We start from the raw sequence: 25,518 nt of genomic DNA, 5'->3' as shown, positions 1-25,518 counted from the left end.
ATGAATATTTTTATCGCGACTGACAAGTGCTTGTCATTATGGCGATAAACGCGCACAATCTTGCCCTTCCAATGACACGACTGTGATCCTGATTACGAATTCGGTAGACACTCTCGCTCGTGGCTGTTCCTTATCTTGTGGCACCCCCGCGACCAATGCAAGCGGATGAACAGGAATTTGAGCGCAAGGAAGTTGGGCGACAGAGCGCATCCTTGCACTGCTTCGCGCAAATTTGTAAACTGTTTTTAAAATTTGAAACTAGTTAATTACTCCAAAGATAATTGAAAGTCGATGCATTTTTTTACGGGTTTGGCACTTTCTCGGGGTTCCCATCGCTACGGCTCGGGCGCGAAAGCCCAGCGAAGCAAAATAAAGCTGGAAATTTATTCAATTCACGAGCGCATGAAACCCAAAAGCTGAGTGGTCAATTTGTGGCCGACGCATAAAGGATGCTAACAGACAAATAAATTTCCCGATATAATTACAGTTTTTGAATTATTCAGCCGGGAAATTTTCGTTAAACTCCCTGTATATCTGTCGAATCTGCAGCACATAATAACGAAACCAAATAAATGTATAATCTAGAATGCTCATGACTTTCATTTACTATACAGCCCCACAGATAGTCCTTATGACAAAATATTTGTTCATGCTATAGAAATTCTATTCCATTTCTGTAGAAATATGTCAAAAGAGTCAATAGAGATTATACTGGAATTTCTACAGATTTTATATGAAAAATTCTTTGGAACTGCTTTGGACAACTAATTGTCATTTGCGACAGACTTCCTTTTGACATTTCTCCAAAACATTTCAAAGGACATTTCTGCTCTGGACTTCCTTTAGACTTCATTTTGAAAGTCAGCGTGCTTTGCTTTGAACAGCTATTGAAAGTCATTTACTTTTCTTTTGACTACTTCCTCCCCCATGCACATACTACGTTGTCTCTGGTTGACTTGGCAACAAATTTAATTCAATTCGCTGTGAAGTATTGAGGGTCAGGAACGTAAAATAACATGTGAACAGGTGTACTGTATTGAGTCACTGCATTTTCGCAAGCATTGACGCGAGGCTTTCTTTGGTCTCCCGTAGGCTGGTGCTTGTCTACCTTCACCGTGTTCCTACAAGGAAAGCACAATTTTCACAATTTGTTTGAAAACATAGAATAGAATCCCTGAGTATATTCAAGTCTGTTCCTACCCCCATATGGGGACAAAGATGACCATTACAGTGCTAAATACTTGACACTTACAAACACTTCCATAAATTAATTATGCACCAGTTATGCTACTCCATCATTGTGACAAATAGTGGAATAAACAAGTCCTCCAACTGTATTATGCGTCCTCTCTAAAAATACGGCCGGTGTCAACCATTAAGTACGCGATTGAAATCCTTTGTACATGCTCGGAAAATAAAATGTTGAGCTGAGCGCAAACTCAGAACCACGTGCACTGCAGCTCCCTGCATGCAGCAGCTACAAATACTTTTTTTTATCTTATAGTTTTTATACTTTTATATGTTGAAATAAATAAAACATTAGAAGACTCACATGTAGCAACAATATAAGCGTCAATGCACCTTGTCGGAAATCCACTTGACGACGAATTTCTGTCCTCAAAAATCATCTACGCTTTGCAGTATTCGTAAACTCTCATCAACGTGCTGGAGGTTTTCGATCAGATAGACGTCCAGCATGCCCACATCCTGCCACTTCACACAAACAAAAATCCACTTGAAACGCTAAAAAAAAAAAAAAAGTAACTTACCAGAGAACCTGTAAATGGCGCCACGACGCTATCAAGTAAACATGGCAAAGAACAGGCGAGGAAGGAGTGGCTCGGCTTGGATTTGAAAGCAAACAATGTTGCCCGCCGTGATTCACTGTCACCAAGAACGAGGAATGGAGCAGGAAAGATACACGCTAAAAATTACAATATTGAAGAAAGAGGGGAAGAAAGACATCATAATTGTAATTAAGGGGATAATAATATAATTAATGGATGCGGAGACGCGAGCTTTTCCTTTTTTATAATGCAGCGCAAATAAATATGAAGTACGGCCTTTCAGGAGTGCTCGCCGATCTGCCTTTGTCAGGGGGGGGGGGGTATGTTTATCCACGTCTTCGTTGCGCTTCTTCTTGCATAAGCCCTGCAACAACGTGAGACTTGGTGGTCGTTTGAGCATATACTTGCAGAGGACTGGTCTTCAAAGAAATACGACCGTATTTCTGCCCGTGTGCACATCGTGCGTTTGGCAGGCTTGTTACACGAGATACATATATTGTGCAGCATCATAGCGTGACCGCAATGAACGACGTAGGAATGTTTCGCGACCATTCTGACCACATCTCTGGTCAGAAGATCGAGTGATCTGACCACATAAGTTATCTCGGTGTTATCCTGGATTGTAGTTTGTCGTGGAGGTTACAAATCAACAGTGTGGCTCGAAAATTGAGAAAGTCCTGCCATGCGCTGTTCTTGGTAAGACAGTGCTTTCCCTTGTATATCCTGAGACAGTTATATTTTGCCCTTTTCCAGTCCCATTTACTATACTGTATTACGACCTGGAGCAACACCTGGGTGACCTACCTTGATTGTTCATTCAAATTACAGAAGCGGGTCTTGAGAATAATAACTTATTCTGACCTTCGGACACACTCTGCTGGGCTCTTCTCTCAGCTTAGCATTGTGCCACTTCCGGACCTTGTGCGTGAACGATGCGCTCTTTTAATCCATTCAGTCATAACTAGGGAAGCACCATTCCAAAATGATATGTTCCGTGTTTCCACTAGAAACAATAGAAGTGTGGTATTGCATCAATATACGCTATTTCGTCCAAATAATGTATACGGTACGAGATTAATTGCGTCTTTTGGTCCTAGGATTTGGAATCAACTGCCAATTGAGCTCAAAAATAGTAGATTTTTTGTTAAAGACTTGGATCTCTGTTGTCTCACGACGTAAACACCCAAATATTGAGTTAAAGACTTGAGACCTTATATTGTTTCCACATCGTTGTATCTCGGTTGATATCAGGGCACCTGAATATTCTATGTTTCGTTCTTTAATTGCCGATTCTTAGCACACTACATATAATGGGTGTTCTTAACTAGCTATGCTATGGAATCCCTATTGTGGTGTCTGTTTTTTACTTGCATTTGTATTTTGAATTTGAATTTGAATAATCAAACAAACAAAGATTCGAACTGCATTCGTTCAACCATTCGTCGGTTATATGAAAGTGGTCATTAGAGTTGCCCCGCGCAAAAAGTGTTGGATGTAGTTTTGTAGTGTGTTGTTTATCTCGTAGAGCGCATCGCGGGATGTAGATCGAGAGCCCTTATACGTATTTTTTGCATGTTTACTTGAGTGTGCGCATTGCTCTATACCACACAGGCCATATTTCATTCATAATAGTTTCGCAAATAAACACGTACGGGTCGATCTCATAGTGCTTTTGAGCTAGGCATAGTGTCTTCAAATCAGGATATATGTATCCTGTTTGCTGGGCCGAACAGATGCAATTAAGGGTAGTGCAGCATTTCCCACTTCTTGAACCATGCTAACATTGCCAGAACAAGGAACATTACGCTGTGCTGTGTATTCCACACTCAGTTGTCTCGCGATGTAAACCCACCATTTATTATATTGTGTACTCCATATATTCAATTAGGCAACACTTCCCTTACCCGAATTTTTTTAAACATGTGTTTAAATTGCACAACTGCTACTCCAGTAACTTTGCCACCAAATTAGTCAGTGACAAACGGTATATGTACTTTATCACAAATTTAATAATCTTGGTGGAAATGGTTGATGCTGTCCTCTGCCTTTTACGGTGCACTTCGTAGCAAAATACACAGAGTCCAAATGTTTTCCTTGTCCACAAATGCCCTGTCAAAGTTGAAAGACCCTTATCAAAATGGGGAAGCCCGGGCTTGCTTGTCCAGAGAAACAAAAATGAAACTGCAGTGCTCAACGTAAATAACTGCATGCTGAGCAACTAAGGCTGGTGATGCCGAAGACCTAATATTTCTAGGTTAAAAGGAACAAAGGAGAAAAGACCACTGCGGCGTATTAATGTTGTTTCAAAAGTATAATACCACAAAATTTGTGAGAGTCAGTTGGTGTATTCAGTTATGTTGGCCACCTCCTGCACCAGTTTTTAATAAGGTTCAATTGCGTTGCTACCAACCAGGGCCTAAGCCTGACCTATGATCTAATAATAATAATAGTATCTATCTATGACCTATATGGACCTTCAACACTAGTTTGCTCTAGGTTTCACACGTGGCTTCTAGTGAAATTCGAAGCTGCTCTGTTGAGCTGACAGGAGACTTGCAGAGTAGAGAATTTTTTTATTTATATTTTCCAAAGAACATGTAAAAAACAATGTGCTGTACCAACTGTATTCAAAGAAATACAAATATACTTTGTTTTAGCTATGTGCATGTTACCAGATTACAGGTGACCGATGACACACAATGGGCGTCAAGGGTGAGAACACAAGAATACTACCACTGCGGGCACTGTCCTGAAATTCCAAGTCACCGTGTGCCAGAAGGCAATGACCACACACAGCCTAAGGATCATATTGAGCTCCTTCCATTATTCTTTTTATTGACAGCATGTCGGCTGCCATCCAGATCATGAAAGTGACCTTTATCGTTGAAAGAACGGTTCAGCAGTAAGCGAGCTGATGATAGTGTCCATGATGGCGAGACCTGAAGAGGAGATACAAGAAGGGACATACACAGACTATGCTGAGACATTGTGTATGTCCCTTCCTCTACCTCGTCTCAGGGTTTTTCGCTATGGACCTTCATGATGTTTCCTTCCGGAAACTTTACATATTTTTATGTAAAATTATGAAGGTACAACCAGGCGCTGTTAGCAATAATCACACTGTACTTTTCTTGAAACAAAATCCATAGAAGGTACACAGTCATCTTCAGCATTGCACACATCTATGGGACATGTTAATCACTTTGGAATGTCACAGACATGTCATGGAGGCCGGCACATGATTAGTTGTGTTGAACAGACAACTATTTGTCATATTTTAGGCACAAAAAAGCAGTTTTGGCACCTGCATGTTGAGACAGATGTATCTCTACATACTTTGCCGTGACACAAATATATCAAGCAACAAATGTACTCTCTACTTTATTATGGTTATTAGTCAACACTGCCAAGAATGTGGGAACACAGTCTTGTACCGCCTACACTCTTCAAAATTACCTTCACACATGACACATTGTAGGTCAACGAGACTGTAGAATGATGTCCCTCCAGAATGATGTCCTCCTCCCCATTGGCTCAAAACATTTTTCTACTACATTGCATAAGGTGAAGTTAGCACAAGAAACGTACCCATTCCTTTTTTGAGCAAATCAGTATTCAGAGCGTTACCATACTGTGGTGGGCCTGCAGTGCATTACATGGTACAGCACACACTGTAAAAATTTCACCGTAGAACATGTCCCCCGTTCTAATGACAGTCTTCTCCAGTTTTTCAAACTGCCATTTCCCACAGTGCTTTATGGTATGACACAGTATTTCTAAATCTTTACTGTAGTTTACCGGTTGTAACAGAAAAAGACACCGCTGTTTCCGATCACAGGACGCCAGCCATAAATGCTATACGGCAACAGTACAGCTGCTGTCTAGCAGTTGTTTGTATTTGTACATAGTATGGTTCATGGAGGGTAAATTTCATGGTTAAGATATTCTAACGTGAACAACTGTTAGATTACATGATGTAGAATGCTGTATAGTACTATTTATCATAGATTGAGAAGTTACCCGTCAAAAATAACTCGTTACAAGTTAAGTTACCGCGTGCTAATGTAACTAAGTTAATAACGAAGTTCTTCAGCATGAAATCTAACTCGCAGTTACTGAGTTACTTAACAAAAAGAACGAGTTACTTCCAAGTTACTCCGGACACAAAATAGCATTACGCAGAGTTAGACCTTGAGTTGCCTGCGGAGGAGTGCAACACGCTTAGATCGTTTTCCTTTATGCCCAACAATAGACCTCTCCCTGTTTGTAAATAAATGACGTCATAGTGTTCCACAGCGCCAAAATTTGGTAGAATTGAACTACGCTCGAAGCTAGAGGTGAACAAGGTCGCGCCCGAAAGCCACAGTCTTGAGGGGATTACGACATGACCCCTTGAATGGACGAGACCCTCGGTCCTTCTTTTCTTTCAATGGGAGACAGCGAACAAGTGTCCGTTCGTGGAACCCAGCCGTCCTTCCGCTTTGTTTCGGTTTCAGTCTGTCTACCCAATATGTCATGATGACGTTTCTCTGGTAGAGGTTTATTCGAACACTTTGCATCTTGCAAAACAGTAGCAGACGGAAAGAAATGTTACTGAAATATAAACAAAGCAACATGATCTTTGCACAGATTCCAACAACTAATTACTGAAAGTTGTCATGATGAGGTCATTATGGCTACCCCAAATAATAAGAATAATGGGACTTTACGTCGCGAGACAACTGCGATCAAGAGTGACCCACAGTGGTCAGGTATGTAGATTAACCACGTTTAATGTACTATCCCAAATCGTGACTGTCATATGTCTAACTGTCAATACTATGAGTTTTTGTATACCCAGGCAGCATGAGGTGGTTGGTACAAGTCTGTGCAATATTTATTTATTTATTTATTTATTTGGGAATGCTACTGGCCTCCTCTTGGAGGCCCAAGTAAGAGTGGAGCAAAGCAAGAGCAACAGCCATACAACAATACACTACAAATGATCCTGAAGGCGACACCAAATCAGCAACAGATCCAGACGATGTAACGCTGTCCGGAAGGCTGTTCTAATCAGTTATTGTCCACGGGAAAAAAGAAAATTTAAAAGAATAAATTCTACAACTAAACGATGTGTGATATAAAATTTACGTGCATTGTGTGTAACACGCTGAGCAGGAAACGAAATGTACTCGTCTGTGTTAACGTTTATTTTGTTGTGCGATATTAGGTACAGCATTTTTAGCCTTGTTTGCCTTGCGCCATCTTTCCAGCGTGTCCAGACCAGCCTGGGCATACTGATCAGAAACTGTGCTGTGTGGCGTGTACTGATTACAGATAAAACGTAATGTCCTCTTCTGGACAGACTCAATTTTTGAAATATTACGACCTGTAAAAACATCCCAAAGTGCGCTAGCGTACTCTAGAATTGGTCTCACATAAGCCTTATATGGCTTGTTAACTTAGTGTCCCACATGACATGTCTCGGGTTACGTTTTAAAAACCACAATTTACCCAGATCCTTGCGGACAATCTTATCTACATGCTTGTTCCACGACAGATCCTTCACTTTGGTAACACCCAAGTATCTGAAGCTTGTAACACTTGAAAGAATATGATTGTCAATTGAATAGTCAAACTGGAGCACTTTCTTTTTCTGCGTAGTGCTCATGAACACACATTTATCATGGTTCAGCACCATCTGCCAAGAAGCACACCGAGTAACAATTTTATGTAAGCATTCATTTAACATGATTATCACGGACGGATCGGATTTCAGTGTACAAAATACAATCCTCAGCAAAATGGCGACATTTAACCCGAATAGCCCTAGCGATATCGTTGATAAAAACTAGAAACAGGAGTGGTCCCAAAACAGAGCCTTAAGGCACCCCGGATAAGACAGCTACACGAAGAGTATGACTGGTTAATTTGTACAAAGTGTCTCCGATTGGAAAGGTAGTCCTTCAGCCACTTGATCAGAAGAGGGTTAGATAATAACTTGTCAAGTTTTAGTAATAATTTTGTATGAGAAACTCTGTCAAAGGCCCTGGACAGGTGGAGGATATTTCGTTATTCCACTCCTGGACCATCTTTCGTTTAGCTTTGTTTCAATAACAGAAAGTCTACCTTGAATATTTTCCAACACTTGGTCAGTGCTGGCTCTAGCAGACTGGATACTTCTTGTATCGTCAGCAGTTTGAGCCAGCAAATCAGTAAGCTGGATTGGATTCCATGTCCCCCGACAAAGAGAGTAGTCTATTTGCAAAGTCCACCACGTCTTGTGATAACATAAACAAAACATGTGGGCTTGGCACACGCAACAAGGTGAGGTTGTTCGATCTCATACCATACGTGTATCTATCACTGACCTGTATAACAAACAGCACCACACTAGGTGTCATGACCGACAGACTTTTGCCAAGCCCACTGGGATCGCAGCTTGCAGGCAAAGAAACAGCAAGACTTGGTGACGTAGACCAGGGTGCGTCAATTCCGTTTCCGAAAGCACTGGTGCAATGGGAACATCGCAGGTTGATTCCGCTGATAGTCCATGATAAAGCGTCGCACATGTTTGATGCTCTGATGCTCTTGATATGGATAAGACCTGTATAACAAACAGCACCACATTAGTAGATGGGTAGAAATCCAGCGAACCGGTAGAGATGGAGGAAGGGAGTTGCCTCAGGACAGAAGCCGCCGATATTTCGAACAGAGACTGTTCTTCTTCTGGGCACCGTCCTCATCATTGGCATGGTATTTAAAGGGTTAGGTGTGACGTGTTTAAAGGTTCATGCGAATTGTGGGTCAACAGCCCGGATGAAGAAAGGGTCCGTTTGCTGAAGACAACAATAATCAAAAGATATATACCCACATTAAACCGTCATCTTCGTGCTGCTCGGCGAACCAACGGGAACCGAAAATGCAAAAACGAAACCATTCGCTGTTCCATGCTCTGGTCTGTCGAGTTTCCTGATAATAAAGTGACGGACGAACGAACGACAGCGCACAAGTGAGTGATGTTAGAGAGTTAAGGCTTCTGTCCCACTCCTCTTGTGAAAACTGCCATGTTTGCCAAGAAATTGCGCCGCTCCTATTTGTCTGACGTTGGAAGTATTGATGTCGTAGGAAAGCATTTTTTCTATACAAATGTGCTACAGCGCCCTTTTGTTTATACATCGCTCAGCTGTTCTACGAGAAACATGACCATATTCTCATTTTTTGCTCATCTTTGTCAAGGTTTTACTCGAAGAAAAAAGAAAACAGCCCTATGTAGTTTTTTGCAGCGTTGTGTCCTGAGATCCACAAAGTGTGCCAAAGCGCCGTATTATTGATATTTGACATGGGTAATTTATGAACAATCGTAAGAAACCGTGAAAAATTGGATTTTTCAACTTGTCATTTCGGATTGTTCTAATGCTTGTCTGAAAGCAAAATCCGCACTGAAGAGAGACAATTATGCAGAGAACAAATCCTGAAATTTTCACCGTAATCGGAGTGTATCAAGGGAAGCCCGAATGCCTAAAGGCTACCCACTCACCGCCCAGCGAAACCGAAACCGATGGGCTGTGGCAAGCGAGATTTACCACGTAAGTTGGTAACCATGGTTTGTAAGTCCCAGCCTTCCCCCAGAGATGTCGTAGGCAAATACCGAAAGAAGACGTTTTGTGCTACAGCTATGGTGAGCTACCATACTACAGCTGTTTCTGCACTTTTCGTTGTCTTCGTTTTTTTTTTTTTTCATTTTCTGTCATGAACTTTCTGTGAATTATGCCGTTCATTTTCTTCATTCTTTGTTTTTAAATGTAGTGTATTGGTTTCATTGAACTGAACTCGGGAACTTGCTGTCAGTCACTGTAATCGACCGTCTGCGAACTTTCTTCCTTTTCAACCGTATTTATCTTGCTCGTGTTTCTATTATTATTTTTTTAGGCAAAATGCGAATGGTAGATACAAAAGGACGTAAACTCGCGAAATAAAAGTTCCTAAGCTCAATCCACATAGCAAACAATGCGCTTGGTGCCTTTCGCTCACCACAAAATCTGCCGTGCACTTTTGATTTCGATAAAGAAAAGTTATCGAAAGGATTAGCTTTTCAATATTATCAGCATATTTACTGGAATTAAGATGAATTAAATACGTAAGGGCAGATTACCACAAAGGTTCACACTAATAAGACTGCCTACCGCATACATCGTAATGTATGCGGTATATATCAATACCGCAATATTGATACCGCATACATTTTTCCGGCTTATATATTGGAGTGGTAATCAGGGCGTGTTGCTCGCCCATCTCAGAATCACAATATAATTGTTCTTATTCCTATCTTGCGTTTGTGTCTTGTTCGTAAAAGGTCTCTATTCGATGTCCGCACCCTCTAAGTTAATCCGCGCATAGTTTGTCTAGATGCAACCAACCCGATAATGTTCCGGAGTATAGCCACTTAGATGGTTGTCATACTAAATTTCAGGGAGATCTGAGCAGATTTTACGTTCCCAGATTATGAAAATACCGGAGCAAAAGCGAAGGAGGTCCCCATTTCCCCTGGATTCACATGTAAACATAGATGAAACTGAAGTTTGTTTTTTACTTATTTCAGCATGCCACAGCAGAATAGACCAATGAAAATCAGTTATTCAGGTATCGTGTTGCCACTGCTACACTAGAAAACATTCAAAGGGACAGCTGCTTACTTATATATTGATTTATCATTTGGTAACAGTAGATGTGCTTTAGGGCTGCTTCTGCAAGAGACACTACATACACAGCAATGTGTCAAAGGCGGCTGCAAACCTTTTGGAAGCATCCTTACTATTGCAGGCACATAACCATGACCAATCAATGACAGCTTTTCTGCATTGTACAAGCACATATATTCTGGAGATCCTCTCTTGAAAATTTCTGCTATTGACTCATTTATCGCAACAGCTTTGCATTCGTGAGCTTTTTGTTTATATTCAGACAATAAAGGCTATTTCCTAGTTCCACAAGGATTACTTTTTTCATAGAAGCGTGCCCTCTGGATATCCCGCTCAATTAGTTGTCAATGTCACATGAGAACATAAGTCAGCAATGGCGCACAGGAAAGAAAAAATCCTTGCTACATTCCACGTGCTGGCTCCGCTAAAATATCTGAGGTGGGGGGGGGGGATATATTTATTGAATGGAAAGGTCTATATCTGAGGTGTCTGAGACGTCGTACTGCAATATAGAGTTAAATTGCACAGGAATAAAGGGCAATGTGTACAGAAACTTTGAAGCTCCCATTGCACTGTGCTTAAAGTTGAAAATTAGATCAACTGCAATCAGTGCATACAGCACCTTCCAGATGAATATAACAAAACATACACTCTAAACCAGGTAACGCATATGTAACCGTTAAGTACCGCTTGGCCAAGAGGTACTTTTTTTTTAAATGTACCTCTTAAATTTGAGAGGTACACCCGCCCTCACATACTTTACATGCAACGTATATAGCGCACAGCGATTTAGGCCTGCCCGTCGGGGTGGTTCCCCTCCTCTAAGATATATTAACAGCCGCAGGAAGCTACGCTGTACGATAAATATCACAAACAAATACCTTTATTCGAAAATTACATCCATTTCAGGGGTGATGCTTGTCCATCGCAAGCGTGCATTGTCATGATGCACAAACGCCGAACACACGGGGCACAACGTATATGGATGAACGCTGACCATTGCATCTCTCCTTCACCATTGCAGCTGCTCTGTGGTCACGCTTCTTTATCTCTTCCACACCTTTGGATTGCTGTTCTCCCCGAACTTTTGTTTCTTCCGCAGAACGTAACACCAACCACAGATGATGATTGACTCATTTTTTCCCATTTACAACGTCGCCTGGACGTAACCTAGGAGAAAAAACAATTTTAAAAAATCCAGCAACCAAAATAGCTTGCCTGAAAAACATGCCTACTTGCTTGTGTAATCCAGGTATAAAGTGCAACCTAGGCTTCTCTAATTCACGCATCAATGTTCGTGCATGAAGCGCAGACTTCGTTGTCTCCGTCCCTCAGTCGTTGTGTCCAGCCTGCCGCTGTTCAGGACCACTGGGAATCAGAGCGAAGATGAACGAAAATGCGTCGTGCGGACGAATAATTACTTCATATATATATTTCGCACCTTAAATCTTGTAAGCGTCGAACGAATTTCTTGAAAGACCGAGCAGACTCGTCCTCGCTCCCCGACGTTTCAAAACAAACTGATTTGCCAGCGGTAGCAAGAAACGCATTCTTCCCAAACATGCGATCCCTCACGGTCACGGGTTCTAGTTATTGCACTTCTTTGATAGAATGATAGTGCTGATCCATTACGGCACTGCTGCATAAAGGAATTTATTGACTGGTATTCGGAACCACGCGAAATATTTTTGCAGCGCATGGAGATCGTTAGAAGGCGTTCGTACTCATGCGCTGGAAATACGCGGTGCACATTAGGTACAGCTGCTACCGCGCTTAAAATGTACCTAGCCGGTACGGATGGGTCTCGGAGCCCGTGTACCGCTTGAATTTCGCAGTGGTCGCGAACTGTACCTACAGGTTGAGGACTGTACCTCATGTGTACCGCTTGGCCCAGGTGCGGGTCTTCTTTCATGCGGTACATATCGGGTGCCGGATTTAGAGTGTAGACTACAGACTCATCAATAGATGGTATTGGCAATTATAATAAGTCAGCTGGTGCATCCAACATCAAAATGGGAATGCGGTTCTGCCATACTCCAGCATGAGCGCATGGATAAATTGTGCATGGCCACATGGCAGTTGTGAACTACTTAAATTAAAAGAAAGCTTGCCTTAATATGGGCACACATTTGTCCAGCCAGTGCAGCCGTTTATATCCACACTCAGCAAACAAACACGTGGAAGAACATGCACCCATGTTAACACTTGCTACCATTCTTTTACGTTATTGACAGCTGCCGTATGGCCGCATAGTTTATTACTGGGCTGATGTGTTCTGTATGGATATAGACGACAGTAGGAAAGAAAGGTAAACATGCACCCATGTTACACTAGCTCTCCTTCTTTTACGTTGTTGACAGCTGTCATATGGTCAGGGAGTTTATCCATGTGCTTATGTTTTCAGTGTGAATATAGCATAAACAAAAAAGTGTCCCTTTTGTGTCTCCTGAAGCTCAATGCTTTTCATTCAAGCAAAAATATATGCACGCTGTTCTGCATAATTTTTCTAAGCAGGACTGTTAATGATTGCTCGACGACACTGCAGGATTACGCTGGTGTGATCTGTGCACTCTCGTTGTGTAACCCCATATCCTGTACATGTAAATGTTAAGAATGGAAAAACACATCCCTGTGGAATCACGCCACATGGTTTATAATATACACCTGCATCCACATTGCAATTATGCTTCTATCTATTACTAATGCAACAATGCCTCTAATTCCGCTGTGTTGTGCATGTCTTCAACGTTTTCCGAATAGCTGAGTTCCAAAATAGTGAACCAAACCTGAAACTGAAATTGTGGAAGAAAGATACACAATCATAAAAAAATTAATAGAAATAATACAGAAAATTGTTGCTAAGATGCACCTGATTTCAAGTTGCATCCTTTTCTTTGTATGAGCTTATTTGCATTGCGTCCATTTTTCCACTGCAGATTTCCTCTTACGGTATGATACATATCAATACAGAAAGCGAGCAGACAATGATCAGTGCTGCTGCTTGCTGTGGCACTGCGATTTCATGCTAGAACGACCACCTCTAGGTGTGCCTTGCTGAGATATTCCACGGTGTTGTCTCTCAAGAAATAGCACAGCCTCTCAGCACAAAGGTATTCAGTCAACTACATAACCACACAGTGCAGAAATATTTTTGAAAATTGATATGTTGAAATTTTGAAAATTTTCAAATTTTTTTTGGGCCAGGCAGGCCCCAAATAGGATACAAAGATGTAAGCCTCGAACGCCCAGTTGCTGAGTTGCTTGCACTATCGTATGTCTTTCAGGATGTCTGCAATCTAGTAACGCATGGAAAACTAGGAATACTCTGAGAACTATTGCATGACTAGCAAACTTGTCGGGATTCGCGGCAGGTTGTATCAAGGCCGCCACGGGTTATCTCGAGCAACAGAAGTTATCAGTATGGCGGTGTCGTATTAGATTAGTCGCTCGCAGTCGGAGGGGACCACACACGTGCCAGAGTGAGGACGCTGGAGTGGCGCGATTGCCACGTTAAAAAGACTGGAGAAGAAAGAGCGGGGACATTGCCGGGAGGAGCTGGGGTCGGATTCACAAACGCGATCGTAAGTTACGCTAAGATGCGCTAAGACGTCGTAGCCTGCGACGCGCGTACGACGGCGTCGTAAGCGCGATTCACAAAGCTATCGTAGTGGAGAGGGTACCCCCTTTGACGAGGAAGAGGAAGTTGCTCGCTTCCTGTCACGTGCACCTCGGAGACAAACAGCCAAAGGGTGCGAGACCATGTATTCGCTACGTATTTTTCGTAGCTTTCGCTATGGTAACGATGACGAAAATTTGTGATCGCACCAATAGGAGTCGTCCCATTAGAGGAAGACGAAGTTGTTCGTCCCCAAATGTTTTGTTACTGCACGTGCTCTCGGTCTTTCGGTAGCCATAATGGATGCCATGCAATCACAGGCGAAACGCGTTCGATGACACAGCAAATATATTCCCAGTATGTTCGTCTCGGGGAGGGGGTGGGTGAGGGTGTTTTGTAAAGGCTGTGTGGCACTCAGTTTTGCAGCTTTTATGGCTTCTTTTGCCTTTCTTGCAGACAATTTGGAGGGGTGTTGGGGGTGTTTTAGCGGGGTGTAGGGGATGCTTGAAAAATCCCTGCGACCCGATTTTACGGAGCACAAAATTGAAGCATTTGTTGAAGGTTACCAAGCAAAAAAGTGCCTCAATGTCACTTCGGGGATGGTCTCGAAGGTTCTGTGGCAAAGTGCAATGCGTTCGTGCGTATTACGGAGTCTTTGTTTCCTGTCTCCAAATCCACCGCTGCCAAATAACGCCGCCATCTTACTTCGTAAGACTGCTCGGGAGCTCTCGCAGGATTCCGCCGTAAGCTGCGAAGATTTTGCGACGCGCGCCCTTCGTGAATCTACACTTCGTCGTAACTTTCCCCTACGACGGAGTTACGACAGATTCCGTCGCACGAGCTCTTTGTGAATCCGGCCCCAGGGTCACGGAACGGAGCCGAGCCAGCCTGCGGTTTGCATGGAATGGCAAAATAAACCATTGCTTTGTTCCTTACGATGTTGTCTGTACTTCCTCCGGGAGGGTGAACGGGTCGGGGACGACCCCGAGAGTGGGACTACCGTCCTTTGAGGGAGAGAAGGTAGAGAAGTTTCCACAAAATGGCACCCAACGTGGGGCCCGAGTCTGTTCACCTGGAGGATGTACGTTTGTTTTGGAAATGTTGTGGCATGGCGCCAGAGGATACGTCGATGCACTTTATGTTCTTTTCGGTTCCGCTCTTCGTGACCAGCGCTCTGCTGCCCGGGTTAGTCTTCAAATAAGGGTCGAGTTTTCCGCATGTACGCCGTCGCTCCAGGTAGCCTCTTCTGGCTCAATTTCGTAGTTGACCCGACGAAGACGACACTGAATGGTCCTGTGAACATCCTCAGTCATTTGATGCCTGTAGGTAGGGACTTCAGAAGAACCAGCTGACCTTTTCGAGAACGATATCCTTGCTACCATGGTCGAAGTAATGTCTTTGTTTTTCCTGTCAAGCAACCTTGACAAGTACATGGGTAACAACGCTGTTTAAGTTACATATTTAACCGTTGAACACTGCATGCATATCCACAGAGTGGACAGTGCGGAGTCTATGGCAGTTCTCATGCACATTCTGCTTCATCTCAAGTGCCTTTAGATGCAGATGACATTGGACTCGAATGCAGTATTTTTAATTCAGTGTCTTACTGCCTCGTTCACTCGACACTTAGTACTTCCGGTTCTAGGTACCCGGCGGTACACTTCAGATGCTGAAACAGTATTGCACAAAGCGGGGATGAGTTTGAGTGAGCACACGCGACAGACAGTAACGTTAAAAAGATGAAACAAAATATTGAACGTCGTGCAGGCTTGTTTCGCGAACCGCTGTCGAATATAATCAGAAACGCGACATGGGCACTCTTCAATGATTACGTGACAGGAATTTTAGGAAGAGGAAGCTTAATAAAAAGAAAGTTCTTCCAATGACATCAACACCAGAAGACATTTTGGCGCAACGGAGAGCATCAGTACACTCACGCAGACATAATCCGTAAGTCTTCCACCCTTATTTAAAGTGTACTCTCAGGTGACGCTGTAGATGATGCTTCTGTTTAAATGCGCACCGACAGACGGAGCACGGGTAGTTCCTCTGGCACTCGTGAACTGCTTCCGAATGTCTGTCCAGGGAGGCCTTCTGCGAAAATCCCCTGAAGCACACTTGGCAAACATAAGGTCTCTCTCCAGTGTGAATTCTCGTGTGCATTTTCACATTAGCCGTGTAATCACTGGAGTAGTGACAGAAGCTGCACCGGTGCCTCTTTGGAGCTCCGCCAAGTACGGGGCTGCGGTCAGAGCGGTTCACACCTGCGACAAAAAGAATGAATATGATGAAGTATGGCAACCAACACTCACACATTATACCAACGAATACATTGCTCAGTAACGACGAATACAAGTAGGAAAACAAGGCAGGAGCAACGGCACCTAGACAGAGAAAGCCTGCCTACTCGTCAACGTGACGTAACAACTAAGAGTCAGCCAATCAGGACCGTGTTTTCAACGGCCGCAGCCAACCACGAACGTGCTTTCACCGGTCGCAGCCGTGGGAACGAGCCGCCGACAGCAACTGTCGTCTGCGACTAATGAACGTCCCCGCGTACTAAATGATAAAACAAAATAAAGCGCAAAATGGTCCCATATTTTTCTCGAGGCTGACTTTCTGGAAAGCGTGTTGCACTTGGGGACAGGTTCAAATTTGCAGAGTTGGCTGCAATCATTTGCAAGCTCTTGAATCGGCAGACTGGCGAATTGCGCTTGCGCTAGCAGACGAGTTCTGACTACCTGTGTCCACGTAGCGAATGAGAGAGAGGAGACATTAAGCAGGCGTCTAGGTGTCTAGGTGGCGCTGACATGGGCGACAGTGACGAACTATGTGGCTTCATATTGCGCAATCTCTGCTCCACATTTCCCTTCCTCTTCCAGGGGTCAGAAGAAGAAAAGAAGGTACTGAGCTACAGCAAACATCAGACAAGTAACCGTAGCATCAGACAAAGGGTAGCTGGCCAAGAGCAACCACAAACAAACAAATATGTTCCTTTTCTTCAGACAGAAGAAAGCACAAGTGCAGAAATGGTTACGTTCACACTTGTCAATGTATCCGTAGGGTTCTTCGTTTTCGTGTTAAACCAGATTGTTCACGACAGTTCGCACCCGAACAAATTTTCAAGAATTCAAGTAGAACCCGATATCTACACCGAAATCCTTGCGGTCCTTCAACTTGTCGTTCTCGGTAAGCCGTCAGAAAAGTGAATCATAATATCAGCCAAGAGAGCTACTTGTGACAACCTATTTGTCCTCATTTTATGACCCCCTCCTGCAGGAGAAAAAGCACCAGCCTTTGTGGAGCTCGCGCAAGCGTTTGAATACCGCAATCATTCACTGCGCCAGTTCCCAGCAGAAATATAAAGATTATTGTTTCTCCTCTAAGTGTCACAGCAGTGGCTTGCTTCATGTGCATTTCATTTCACTCGAAGATTCCCCGACGACATATCAAACAGAGATCATAGCGTCCGATTTCTCCCCGAATTCTCGGCGTAAATAACACCTGATTCTTCCCCTAACGAATTTTTAAAAAATCGTCAAACTTGAAAACGAAGATGAATTCATTGTATCTTGCGCGCCGTCAGTTTCTCGTGAAACCCGTTATTTAAATTCAATTTCAATGAGTGCTTTTTCAAGTGCTGAATTTCAATTTCATTTCATGAGTGTATGACTCAGGGGGGGGGATTGCTAGGGGCTTTTCGGGGCCTTTTTTGGCAGGTGCTTTTCTTGGGGAGGGAAGAGAGATTCTAACTGTAGCACCTTCCTTGTAGCACTGCCACACAACTTCGACCCATTAAGGGGCGCCTATACTAAACAAAAATTGTGCCTGGAATGTGCAGGAGTCAGGATATACACAGCATATCAACCTCTCTTATACAGAAATATTAACCCCCCGCTCCCGTCACCGCACACCCTCGCGCACTCAAGCGACGTTTCATGTAATGGATAGCAGTTGTGCTATTCCCCACTTATTTGTGCTACAATATATGCTATAGTAACTATACAGTTGCATGTAGTTTTTTTTTCTTTTTTGTATATTTTTGTTTTTTAATTTTTGGTATTTGTGTCTAAGTTTAGTTTATGTAGTACTTGCGTTCGTTAGTTTTTGCTTTATCTCATGCTATGCGTATAGCTCTGGCAATTCGTTTACCCTAATTTAGATGCAGATGACATGCAATTTGAATGCAATATTTTTAATTCAGTATTTTGCTGTCCCGTTCACTAAAAGTTTAGTGTACCCGGAAGTACCCGGAGGTACAGTTGAGATGCTGACACAACATTGCGCACACAAAGCGGGGATGAGCTCTTCGAGTGAGCACACGTGACAAGCAGTAATGTAAAAACGACGCCGCCAAATATCTCTTGAACATCGCGCTGACGTGTTCCGCGAACCACTGTTGAATATACTAATCAGAAAAAGTGACACGGGCACTCATCAATGACCACGCGACAGATCATGCCCATACGAAAGGGGTACTAGGAACAGGAAGCTTAATCAGAAAAGTTCTTCCAATGGCGTCAACGCCAGAAGACATCTCGATGTAGAGGAGAGAGGCATCAGTGCACTCGCTCGGACTCAATCCGTTCCACATCATTTAATGTGCACCCTCTGGTGACGCCGTAAATGATCCTTCCGTTGGAACGCCCACCCGCAGACGGAGCACGCGAAGTTCCTCTGGTCCTCGTGCACCGCTTTGGAATGTCTGTCCAGGGTGTCCTTGGAGAAAAACGCGCACCCGCAGACGGAACACGTGAAGTTCCTCTGGCCCTTGTGGATGGCTACCAGATGTCTGTCCAGGAAGACCTTTTGCGAAAATCCTTTCGATCCTTCGATCCTTCTCCCCGATGTGTGTTCTCTCATGGACTCTGGAGCGAGCCTTGTAGTGACTGGAGTAATCGCAGAAACTGCACCGGTGCCTCCCTGGAGGCTCCTCGGCAGCAGGCGCAGGGGGCGTGCGGGCGTGGCGGCTCACACCTGCAGGAGGAAGGACGGACACGACTAAGTATGTCGACCAATGTCGTTTATGCGACAAATACAAGCAAGGGGGCGCGGGCAACGAGGCAGGGGCGACAGTCATGTGGTTGCATAATTGCGCAATGTTTGCTCTGCATACCTGTTCCTTACCTGCAACACACACACACACAGACACGTACAAGAAAAAAGAAGTAAATAAACCCAGGCCTGCTAAGTCGCATCACATGAGCGAGTTGAAAAAAATTCGGACACCCACGGTGTCATAGTGGGAACTTAAGAACAACGCTTTAACAGCCGCACTTCGCCCCCTGGTGATGAAACTCCCTCAGCCCTATCTTCATCATCAAGTAGAATCAACGTAGCTTTAAAGTTTCGTACTTTGTAGTTTAGCGATTCAACACAGAGTCCAGCATTATTCTTTTGAACGCTTTTTTTTAACTGTTGGGCTTTCAAAACTCTTTTTTTTTCTCAAACAGCCGTCAAAGGCGACACCAAAAGACACCGACGAAGGCAGGAAAAGATTCAAGTCTTGGACCACATGCCATCTAGACACTAAGGCCATTTGGAGCACTGTGTGGCCGGGGATTTTGTGCAGGATTCCATCTCAAAAACAGAGGAAAGGGGTTAAATCGCTGGGCTTTTAATGCTTTTTTTTTACTCTCCAGTACATGCTTTTTTGTATGTGGTGAGTGTGGGAGACCCTGGGTCGTGCTAAGAGGTTGGGGGCGGCGGAGAAAAAGTTGTGGTACATGATCAGGGCAAACAGCCTCGTCTTCATCCCTAATAGCCTGCCTTCACGACGCAGCAGGCTATCTTGAAGTAATAACAGTGCACTTGTTTTGCAAGTTCACACTTTATGCTGCCTTTACATAGTATGTGTGGTTCTCGGAGCAGCCGAGTTGGAGGAACAAGAACTCATTGCACCATGGCTAGAGATACGAAGCCCCGGGAAAAAAAAAACGGAAATTTTCGAAAAAAAAACTTTTTTTTCCTCGTCTCCAGAAAAATTGCCCAAAATTTTCAGGCGACAAAATTCAAAAATGTAAATTTCCGTGCCTTTGACGCATTCCAACCCGCCAACAGTACCTTAGCTGCCCCTAATCCGCCAGCAACCGCCAACTTAGAGCTCCGTCTGGCTGCTCCAAGCGATCGCCATCGCGTTCACACAATGTCAGAGTTCTTGTCGGGGTGGACGGGTTGCTCCAATTACCTATCGCTGAGTAGACAGCAGTCTCATGGGATGCTATGCTCTGGATTTATGCCTAGAGGGTGAACACTACTAAAGTTTCTAGCTCATTGTATGCTGTGGTTTGGCCGGCAATGCTTCGACTCAGCAGTAACCGTATTTGTTTCCATTTTTTTCCAATTTTTCGGAAAAAACCCGAAAGAAACCGTTTTTTTTTAGCCATTCAAAATTTCCGGAAATTTTGCATATCTAATCATGACATCAACACACATCAAACGAACAGTGAAAGCAGCACCCAAAGGCCAACGATAAAGTTCACATCCAGAGAACTGCCACAACTATGATGCTAAGGGTCATCTAAATAGTAGGGTAAAAGATTGGAAACATCTGCCTTACATAGTCTTATGTATCCGATGCATGCACACGTTTTTCACAAAGCAACTTTGACAAATACGTACATTGGTAACAACATCATTCACATCTCAACTATGGACACAGTGTACACATTTGCAGGGTCAAAAGGGACAGTTATGATGATGCATATTATGTGTGGCTTCTAGTGCGTTTCAGTGTAAATGATATTCAACGTAAATGTCCTTCTTGTTCCTTTTCTTTTTTCGCAACGCAATGTTTTACTAACTCGCTCACTCTGCAGTTAGTAATTCTTGAAGGTACTCTTCGGATGATACCAAAATTCTCGGACAATTCCCTGTTTCCTAGGTTTTCCAGGTTGGTAGACACCCTGATCCAGAGACTCGAACCCTAACGGCTGCATACCTCATGCGAGTGGTGCTGTGGTTGATCCTCCCGTACCAGTGCACTCCCGCAGACTGAGTAAGTGCGTCTCTTCTCTCTGTCCCGTTCCCAGTGCCAGTCCGTCATGCAAGGACAACAGCAACAAGCCCGGTTTTTCACTCCGAGTAGGTGCGGCTCCTCTGACGCTCGTGAACGCTTCTTGAATGCCCGTACAAGTTGCTCTGTTCCGAAAATCCCCTGAAGCACACTTTGCACACGTAGGGCCTCTCCCCGGTGTGAATCCTCTCGTGCTTCTTAACGTTGGGCGTGTGGTAACTTGAGTAACTGCAGAAGCGACACCGATGAGTCTCTTTCATCTGTCGCTTTCTTGGAGACTCCTCCTGTGTGACGAATGCGGGTCCGCAATGGGAGCCGTTAACACCTGTAAGACGGAGAAACAATGCTATTAAGTGGTAGGTACGGGCAGGGGCAAGAAAAAGAAGACGAAGCTACAGCAGATATCGGACAAGTAGCTGTAGACAAGGGGGGGGGGTACATGTTTATTCACACAAAAGGAGATGTCAGCCAGGCAAGTGCTGGCTTGGTACTCCTTAAAAAAAGAAAGAGAGGAAAGAAGAAAAAACAGGTGCGGGAGAAGCCGCGATGGGAACGATGTGCTGCGGGCGGTGAGGCTTGCCGCCTGTGCTTCAGAGGGCGGTCATCATTTCGGTTGCCTTAAGGTACTCGAAGAGTGCCTTGGTAACATCCCGTTGCCCAGGGCGCGGGACAGGCTCGAGGAGTGTAGCGAGCGAGAGGGGGTGGTGGCCCAAGGCTTTGAGGTGTCGGGCGAGGGCGGCACGGGGTGCCGAGAAAGTCAGGCACGTTAGCAGGAGGTCGGCTACGTCAGCGATGGCGCCGCAGGCATCGCGGTTTCCGTTGCCGCGTCCGCCCATCTTATGCAGGAGTGACGGAGTGTAGGCGACGTTAAGGCGGAAGCGATGGAGGAGAGTTTCCTCGGCCCTGGTAAGGTGTTGGGAGGGGTAAAATTGCATCGCGGGGTCGATGGCTCGAAGAAAGGTGTTGCATCGAATAGCGTCTGCAATGAAGTAGCGGGTTTCAGAGGCAGACCATCCACGGATTTTGAGGTGGCAAGCTGATGCCGTGAGCCGTAGGTTTGCGATGGGGCTGTCACAAATATGCGCGCGCCTTGCAGCAGCGTCGGCACGGGTATTCCCAGGGAGACCTATGTGGCTGGGAACCCACTGGAGCCAGACGGTATGACCGGAGGCGAGAACGGAGTTGTATGACGAGATAGTCATTGCGTGGAGGTCATTGATCGTCTGGGATCCGTGTGAACTAATGACCTTCAACGCTGCCTTACTATCTGTAAAGATGGACCAGTTTCCCTGTGGCGAGATGGAAATGTGCTCAAGCGCCGCGTACGCGGCAAAGAGTTCAGCCTCTGTGGATGACGTCTGGTTTGCAAGTTTAAAGGTGCGCTCGATGTCCTCGTGGGGCACATAAAATGCTGCGCTCGCTCTGTCAGGTACAACCGACCCGTCGGTGTAGTCTGCTAGCCGCTGGTCATATAGCGTGGAGAGATGCTCCAGGGCAAGCTGACGTGTGACAACGGAAGGAGTGTCATTCTTTCGCCCAAGGCCGAGGATAGTGGAGCACACGAAGGGCCGGTCGAGGGCCCGCAAAGGAGGGGCAAAGGACACGGTAGAAGAGAGCTGGGGCACAACCACCCGCAGGCGGTCGACAGCGCCATCAAAGGCAGATTCGGGGCAGTCACTTCCTATGAGTCGGAGATAGTGGAAGGGGGGCCGCGTTAGGATCCGCGTGTAGACTCGAAGGGTCTCCCAGTCACGCAGGATGTTTGCAGGGGGTTCACGCGCCTCCTCAAGGACTGAGTATGTTTCGGTCGTCTTAGGCAAGCCCAGACACACTCGAAGGCTGCGGGCCTGGATATTGAGGAGCTCACGCTCGCCTGTCCTACTCAGGCCGTGCAACACCGGGAGGCTGGAGCGCAGCAGGCCTGACACGAGGGAGTGGTGTACTCAGCGCAGGTCGTCACAGGACGGACCCCACGACAGGACGTCGTGGGGTCGCAGGACGTTCGCAAAGTTGGACGTCTTGGCCGAGAGTGCCTTGATGAGGTGGGACCATGACAGGTGTTTGTCAATGATTACGCCGAGATCTTTGCAGTGCGGCACGAATTGGAGAGGGGTTCCAGAGACATGAAGAAGGGTAGCGGGCTAATGACCGCCCGGTAAACGCCATACCGACTGTCTTGCTCGGGGAGACACGTAGTCCCCTATCGGCAAGGTATAACACGATGGTGTTGAGGGCGTCTTGTAGGCGATGTTGAATGGCGTCACGTCGCATGGCAGAGGTCTATATGCAAATGTCGTCAGCGTAAATTGTAATGTTGGTATGCTCAGACAAGTGCGTCGGGAGGGAAGCCATGATGAGGTTGAATAGGAGCGGACTTAACACACTGCCTTGCGGTACGCCGCGATGGACGGGGAACGGGGCTGCGTCACCTTGCGTGGTGCGCACAGATAGAGACCGATCCGACAGGAAGTCGCGGATCCACGCCGTCATGCGTGCCCCGACACCCGACTCTTGCAGCGTTGCGACAACCGCGCTGTGGAGGACGCTGTCATGGGCTTTCATGACGTCCAGGAAAACTGCGGCTGTGAGTTGGCCTTCAGACTGTGCTTGTTGAACGCTAGACACGACATCAACCACGTTGTCGATGGACGATCTTCCCTGCCGAAAGCTCGCCATGGCTTCGGGGAAGTACCTCGTGGTTTCAAAGTACCAGCTCAACCGTGCGTGAATCATGCGCTCCATGATCTTCGCCACACAGCTAGTGAGGGCTATCAGCCGAAAGAAGTATATGTCGTGAGGTGATTTTCCGGGTTTCAGGATGGGAACAACAACCGCCAGCTTCCACTCCTGGGGCACAGCGCACCAAGACTCGTTTAGTATCCGTAAAAGCAGCTGTCGTCCACGCAGCGGGAGGTTGTGGAGAGCCTTGTAGGTGACGAGATCTGCCCCGGGGGATGTGTGCATTGGTGAGCGACGCAAAGCCGATTCCAGTTACATTAGCGAGAACGGTTGATCCAGAGAGGGCTCAGTTGGTGGTTCCGGGACAACCGGGATGTCACGGGCTGACGCTGAGCCGTCGTGGGGTTGGGACGTACGTCTGCCGCAGTACTCCTCTGCCAGCTGTAATTCGGAGCGTCCTGTGGCCATGGAGAGTGATCGGAACGGGTCTCTCTGGGTAACAGGTTCGGCTAGTCCTCTGAGTACCATCCATATTCGGGACAGAGGTGTTCGCGGAGATAGGGAGGAAGCAAAGTTCCTCCAGTCACAAGGGGTAGTTAGCCAAGATGAGCCAAACAAACAGGCAATACGAAGGGAAGTGTCCTGTTCACTGTGATTGTTCGAAATATCGGTGGCTCTCGTCCTGAGGCTCTACCTTACCGGTTCGCTGCATCTCTACCCGTCTATACACAAAAAAAAATTCTTTTTTTCAGAGAGCAGGGGTGCAGGAATCGTTACGTTTGCACTTGTGATTGTACTCGCTGTAACTTGCATCCAGCAGTTTCTCGTGAAATCTCTTATTGACCCCTGAAACCCCTGAAACAGTCCTGTTGAAGGCAGCGCTGACTGCCGAAATGTCTACCCCTAACTGTAAATCTATTTCTAGTACCTCCCCTTAATCATTAATGTAATAAAAGTAGCGACTTTTTTAAATCCTTATACGGCTTCCCAAGTCTCTTCCTTACTTGTAGTTAGTTGTAGTACGGAGACTTGTAGTCTGTATATATACATACTACAGACTACAAGTATCTCTCACTATACGGAGTGGGCTGTGCGAATTCAGAATGTGGATTGCCGTTAATAAGTTCCTTCTGTTTATGCAGTTGTTGCATACACCACCAACTGTCCATTACCTGGGAACCGACACGTGTCTTCAGCAAGCCTTGTGCAATTCAACGCGCTCTACAATCATATCTGAGAAGAGCTACGAGCAACCACGTGGGTAACTTCACGTCATTTGCGAACTCATCAACAACCGTTTTGGCATCCAGCGCGGCACGGCAACACTGATACCTACAAGTGCATATAAAGGCGTCGACGGGTAAAGGACCGGCAGTGGGCTCTGCGAATCCAGAATGTGGATTGCCGTTAATAAGTTCCTTCTGTTTATGCAGGTGAGGAATAATGTCTCCTTGTCAAAATTTAAAACAAACAATAGATGTCTTCTGGATTTGCATTGCCCACTTTGTATCCGCTCAGTGGTTTCCTGTTTTCTGTATGCGAAACATGTCTGTCAGCTTGTTCTCGAAGAGTACGCCACTTCTGTTCGTCTGCTCGTTTTATCTGGCGACGTTGAACTTAATCCGGAACCCCCGAAGACAGATCCGCAGGTAAAACAGCTAGATACGATAGTGCAGTTGTTACACGAGCTCAAAGAGCGATCGACAACGCTTGAAAGAGGACAGGCTGAACTTTTGGCTA

At 45.3% G+C, this 25,518-nt stretch overlaps 1 protein-coding gene and 1 long non-coding RNA gene across 3 annotated transcripts in view; one reads left to right on the top strand and one right to left on the bottom strand.

Annotated features, from left to right (window-relative positions):
* LOC135378723 (uncharacterized) overlaps positions 1-25,518 on the top strand; it is a 65,457-nt gene that overhangs the window by 4,639 nt on the left and 35,300 nt on the right. Inside the window, exons 2-3 of the mRNA XM_064611812.1 lie at positions 20,968-21,081; positions 24,921-25,211. The gene's annotated coding sequence lies outside the window, so the exon portion shown is untranslated. The remainder of the gene's footprint in view (positions 1-20,967; positions 21,082-24,920; positions 25,212-25,518) is intronic.
* LOC135378724 (uncharacterized) overlaps positions 15,660-25,518 on the bottom strand; it is a 44,116-nt gene continuing 34,257 nt past the window's right edge. Inside the window, exons 2-4 of one of the 2 annotated variants that reach the window (XR_010418557.1) lie at positions 21,025-21,424; positions 18,325-19,061; positions 15,660-16,348 (exon numbers count right to left, since the gene is read on the bottom strand). This is a non-coding gene — a long non-coding RNA (uncharacterized LOC135378724). Of the gene's footprint in view, positions 16,349-18,258; positions 19,062-21,024; positions 21,425-25,518 lie in introns of those variants that run through there. The other variant, XR_010418556.1, reaches the window with a different exon arrangement.

Source organism: Ornithodoros turicata, chromosome 1, assembly GCF_037126465.1.
Source record: "Ornithodoros turicata isolate Travis chromosome 1, ASM3712646v1, whole genome shotgun sequence".
Lineage (NCBI taxonomy): Eukaryota > Metazoa > Arthropoda > Arachnida > Ixodida > Argasidae > Ornithodoros > Ornithodoros turicata.
This window is presented reverse-complemented; position numbering and strand designations above follow the sequence as displayed.